A 6,000-nucleotide genomic window follows, 5' to 3' on the forward strand; every position below is an offset into this window, starting at 1 on the left:
CTTTAAAAAAGTTACATAATGTCACTCTTTGTCTTTTTAAACTGCTGTTGCTTTAAAGTTTGTTTTGCCTGATATAAGAATAGCTACTCCTACTCACTTTTGGTGCCCATTTGCATGGAATATCTTTTTCCACCCCTTTACCTTAAGTTTATGTGAGTCCTTATGTGTTTGGTGAGTCTCTTGAACACAGCAGATAATTTGGTGAGTTCTTTTCCATTCTGCCATTCTGTATCTTTTAAGTGGAGCGTTTAGGCCATTTACTTTCAATGTTGGCATTGAGATATGAGGTACTACTTTATTCGTCATGCTATTTATTGCCTGAATACCTTTTTTTAAAAAATTGTGTTATTGTTTTATGGGTCCTGTGATGTTTATGCTTTAAGGAGTTTCTATTTTTGTGTATTTCAAGGATTTGTTTCAAGATTTAGAGTGCCTTCTAGCAGTTTTCTTGTAGTGCTGGCTTGGTAGTGGCAAATTCTCTTAGCATTTGTTTGTCTGAGAAAGACTGTACCTTTCCTTCATTTATGAAGCTTAGTTTCACTGGACACAAAATTTTTACCTGATAATTGTTTTGTTTACAAGCCTAAAGATAGGACCCCAATCCTTTCCAGCTTGTAGGATTTCTGCTGAGAAAACTGCTGTTAATCTGATAAATTTTCTTTTATAGGTTACCGGATGCTTTTGCCTCATGACTCTTAAGATTATTTCCTTTGTTTTGACTTTAGATAACCTGCTGAGTATGTGCCTAGGCAATAATCTTTTTGTGATGAATTTCCCAGGTGTTCTTTGAGCTTCTTATTTTTGAATGTCTAGATCTCTATCAAGACCAGGAAAGTCTTCCTCAATTATTCCTTCAAATATGTTTCCAAACTTTTAGATTTCTATTCCTCCTTGAGAACACCAATTATTCTTAGGTTTGGTTATTTAACATAATCCCAAACTTTTTGGAGGCCTTGTTCATTTTTTTTTTTTAATTCTTTTTTCTTTGTCTTTGTTGGATTGGGTTAATTTGAAAGCCTTTCCTTCAAGCTCTGAAGTTCTTTTTTCTATGCATTTGATTCTATTGCTGAGAGTTTTCAATGCATTTTGCATTTCTCTAAGTGTGTCCTTCATTTCCAGAAGTTGTGACTGTTTTTGATTTATGCTATCTGGAGATTTTTCCAATCATATCCTGTATAACATTTTGCTTTCTTTAAGCTGGACTTCACCTTTCTCTGGTGCCTCCTTGATTGGCTTAATAATCAACCTTCTGAATTCTTTTCCTGGCAATTCAGAAATTTTTTTCTTGGTTTGAATCCATTGCTCATGATCTACTGTGGTCTTTTGGGGGCATTAAAGAATCTTGTTTTGTCATATTACCAGGTTTGTTTTCTGTTTCCTTCTCATTTGGGTAGACTATGTCACTGAGAATATCTGGGACTCAGGGGCTACTGTTCAGATTCTTTTGTCTCACAGGGGTGCTCCCTTGATGCAGTGCTCTCCCCTTTCCTCTAGGGATGGGGCTTTCTGAGTCCTGAACTGCACTGATTGTTGTTTCCTTTCTGGATCTAGCCACTCAGAGGAGCTTCCAGGCTCCAGGCTGGTCCAAAGAGTTCTGTAATGTGATCTGTATTCAGGTCTCTCAGCTGTGGATACCAGCACCCGCTCCAGTGGAGGTAGCAGGGAGTGAAGTGGACTCTGTGAAGGTCCTTGGTTGCATTTTTGTTAAGTGCACTGGTTTTGTGTTGGTTGGCCTCCAGCCAGGAGGTGGTGCTTTTAGGTGCACATCAGCTGTGATCGTATAAGAACAATACAAGCTTTCCCTAGGGTCACCTTTGGATAAGGATTCAGGTTTCTCAGGCCATAGAGCTCCCAAGAGATTATATCCTTTGTCTTCAGAGTTCCTCGGCTATCCCACAGAGCCTGCAGTGGCAATCCACCTCCTTCAAAGGGTCTGTGGATTCTCTTGGCTTTCCTGATATGTTCCTGCAGTAGTTCTTGGAGAAAAAGTTCATGATGTGGGTATCCACATTCTGTTGTGTCCCTCCCAGTGGGAGCTGCAAGCCAGTCCTGCTCCTATCCACCATTTTTTCTTGAACTCCTCCTAAATGTGTATTTTTATTAAGCCATTAAATTTGTGATGTTTTTACACAGTAATAGAAAACTAATACAAATGCATACTGGATGCTGGCATTGTATTTGATACTGATGATTCCATGGCAAGTGAGATGAGAAGCTTGCTCTCATACATCATAATGCTTAATGAGGAGGAGATAAATGTAATAAGAATAATCATCGTGAATGTCAAAAGAAAAGGGAGGTAGAGAAGCATGTCACAGGACCCTAATATAAAGTCAGAAGAAGACCTCCTTTGGGAAGTGAAGTCTGAGACTTGAAGGATGAGTAGAAGTTAGCCAAATGAAGAGCTGGGGAAGAAATCTCCAGGTGGATGAACCAGAGCTCCAAGGAGAACATGGAATGGAAAAAAGAGAATGGAGAGAGAGACAGGCAAGGAGACACAGATAGGAGAATCCTATGAAACAGACTTTGCAGGATTTCTCAAGTAAGAACTGCCTGCAAAGGAGATAGAGGAGGCAACCAGACAGTAGGTCAAAGAAAAATGTCCTTGGGTTCTGTATTTTAGATGAATGAGGCTTTATTTTCCTTAAATGATAACAGGAAGAAGGTGATAGATAGGAAAAATTGGAGATAATCAATAAAGCAAGTCCATGAGGAAGTCAGAGAAGATGGGGTCCATTTCACAGCTAGAGATAGAGGTTGTAAATAATAAACTCTTGCTTCCAATATAGCAGGAAGAATGAAAAAGAAAAAAGGTGAGGGAAAGCAGGTATGTTTGCAGTTTTGGTGGTGGCAATTTCAGGGAGGTATCTTCTGCTGGTTTCGACCTTTCCCTACTCACACACTAGAGGCCATCTGCTAAAAGTGAGCATTGAAAGTTTGAGGAGAGAGGAGAGGGTTTGAAATTGCTACTGCGGAGAATTATACAAACAATTTACTTGGAGAAGATAGGATTGCCAATAAGTGCTAAAAATGTAATTCAAGAGTTACAAGAAGTGATTAGTTGAGCTCTATAATCCTAAGTGAATTAACACAGGAACAGAAAACTAAATATTGCATGTTCTCACTTATAAGTGGGAGCTAAACATTGAGCACACATGGACATAAACACGAAAATAATAGACACTGCAGATTACTAGAAGTGAGAGGGAAGGAGAGGGGCATGGGTTGAAAAACTACCTACCAGGTACTATGCTTACTCCCTGGGTGATGGGATCCATACCCCAAACCTCAGCATAACACAATATACCCATATAACATACCTACATTTGTCCCCCTACATCTAAAATAAAAGTTGAAATAAAAAAAAAAAAAACCTCTGGCACAAATACAGACATGATTCATTAAGGGTGCTTTGGGCAGTGAGTCAGAGACAGGAAACTGGGGAAAATGTGAGAGAAGACTGGCAAACTGAGGATGTGCTGTTCAGATGGGGCCAGAGATTACAGAAAAAAAGTCATACAGTGAATGAAATGGCCTTAGTATCTAGATCTGAGAAAAAAGAAAATTTCTGTGAATGGGCCAGAACAAGCTATTGGTCTCAGATGCACCTAAGCTCTCTGGTTTTGGTTTTTGTTGTTGTGTGAGAGACAGGGTCTTGCTCTGTCACCCAGGCTGGAATTCAGTGGCACAATAATGACTCATTGCAGCCGCAACCTCTTCCTCTGTCAGCCTCCCATGAGTTAGGAGTTTTTTTTTATTACTGTTTTACGTAGAGACAAAGGTCTCTCTATGTTGCCAAGGCTGGTCTTAAACTCCTGGTCTCAAACAATCCTCCCACCTTAGCTTCCAAAAGTGCTGGGAGTATAGACATGAGTCATCACATGTGGGTTTTGTTTTGTTTTGTTTTGTTTTTTTGCTTTAGGAGAAGAGAAAACACATTCAGGCATCCAGGTTCAGGGTCCAAAAACCTACTCCCCTCTGTGGCCTTTATAGGTGTCCTAGATTCACTGCGCCCCTCAAGGGAAGAAACCTCAAACCTCTTTATGCCTCCCACAGGGGTTTTCCCCTATGGTGTGGTTCTCTGTTCCCATCTTCACTGGCCTCCTCTGCCCATCTTTTCTTTTTTAACATAAGATCCCTATGCCACATTGACCCTTTTCTCCCTGGTGCTGTTTGGTCTCCCCTATGTCACTCAAACCCCTAAGTTTGGGGGGCCACTCAGAATCCCCTTAACTCAGTCTCTGTTTTTAGATGCCTTAGTCAGTGACTATGGGATGCTGCATATCTCCCCAACATATGCCAGTGTGCGAGAAGGGCTGAACACCCATCACAGCTCTTCTCCATAGCAGAGAGCCCTCCCAAACCCCGCAGCTCCCACCCGCCAATGTAGGACTCCTATTTGTTAGTCACTCCTCAGGCAGCATCTGGGTTTCAGATCACTGTCTCCAACTGCCTGCTGGAAATAACCACCTCTACATCCTTAAAGGATTTCAATATAGCAGGCCACCTGTCTCCTCATGCAGGACCATGCTCTTGATATCTTGCACACAAATGCACTTGTTATCCTCATATTATCTTTGAGAATCACCATCTTACCTGTTGTCCAAGTCAAAAGACTTAGGAGTTATCTCTGACACCTACCTCCCTTGCCTTTTCTTCTTACAGTAAGTGTGTCCAAATCTTACAGATGTCACTTCCTTAGTATCTCTCAAATCAGAAATTGCATGGTATTCTGTTTACTGTAAAAGCTTCAATGACACTCCCTCTAATGCCTATGAGATAAAAATCTAAGTTCCTTTATAGAGCAGGTCAGGCCCTTCATCACCCAACTTTTGCCTGCCTATATAGAATAATATTTTGTCACGTTATTTTTCCTTCTCTACAATTTATTTTCTACCCTCAAGGATTGCTTATTTACATATATTTTCCAGACTTTACCATACTTTCATATGCTTTTTTACCTTTTAATAAACTATGTGCTCAGTTTTACAATATCCTCCCCTAATTTGTCTGCCTCTCTGGTGTTACTTCTCCTGACACTGCCACTCAGAATGTTTTATTTTATGTGTTCATGGAGCTTACTGCTCATCTCTGTTATAGCAGTTATCACAAGGTACTATAATTAGCTACCTGATGGCCAAGGTCATGTCATAGTCACTCAGGCATCCTTAGCAAAGGCAGTGCCTACTAAACAGCTAGTGGTTAATTTTTGAATGAATAAACACAAGGTGAAGAGGTTGCTAAATTTCTCATTATCCTCAAAGTTTACATGACGAAGGCATCAGGAGTCGTGGCATGGGTTCTTAGCCACTCATTTTTTTTTTTAATCAGATGTTTCCTCTTTGGATTTTGTTCCAAAATAACAAAGATGAAGAGAGTTGTAGATCCAGTGTAGAAATTATGAAGAGGTGGTACTGAGGGGATATGGGAACAGAGGCGCCTCAGTGGGTATCCATAATTTTCAAGATCCATCTTGCATAGTGATGAACATCTGTGAAGAATCCTTCACTTCCTAGGGTGACGCTTCCTTCTGCCCAGGACAAGATTCCATGCAACCTCCCATTGCAGATGGCTGGGGCTGCCGAAACTTCCTTATAGAGAGAAGGAACAGAAGGTCAATGTGTCCTTGTCCTTACGGAACAAGAGTAAATGCCAACTGGGCGTGGTGGCTCAAGCCTGTAATACCAGTATTTTGGGAGGCCAAGGTGGGTGAATCACAAGGTCAGGAGATCAAGACCATCCTGGCCAAATGGTGAAACCCCATCTCTACTAAAATACAAAAATTAGCCGGGCGTGGTGGTGTGTGCCTGTAGCCCCAGCTACTCAGCAGGCTAAGGCAGGAGAATCGCTTGAACCTGGGAGAAGGAGGTTGCAGTGAGTCAAGATCACTGCACTCCAGGCTGGGTGACAGAGTGGACAACATCTCCAAAAAAAAAAACAAAAAAAAGTAAATGCCAAAAAGTGGCACATAAGAATAGCAAAACCATCTAAGAGAATGGG

Source organism: Theropithecus gelada, chromosome 3, assembly GCF_003255815.1.
Source record: "Theropithecus gelada isolate Dixy chromosome 3, Tgel_1.0, whole genome shotgun sequence".
NCBI lineage: Eukaryota > Metazoa > Chordata > Mammalia > Primates > Cercopithecidae > Theropithecus > Theropithecus gelada.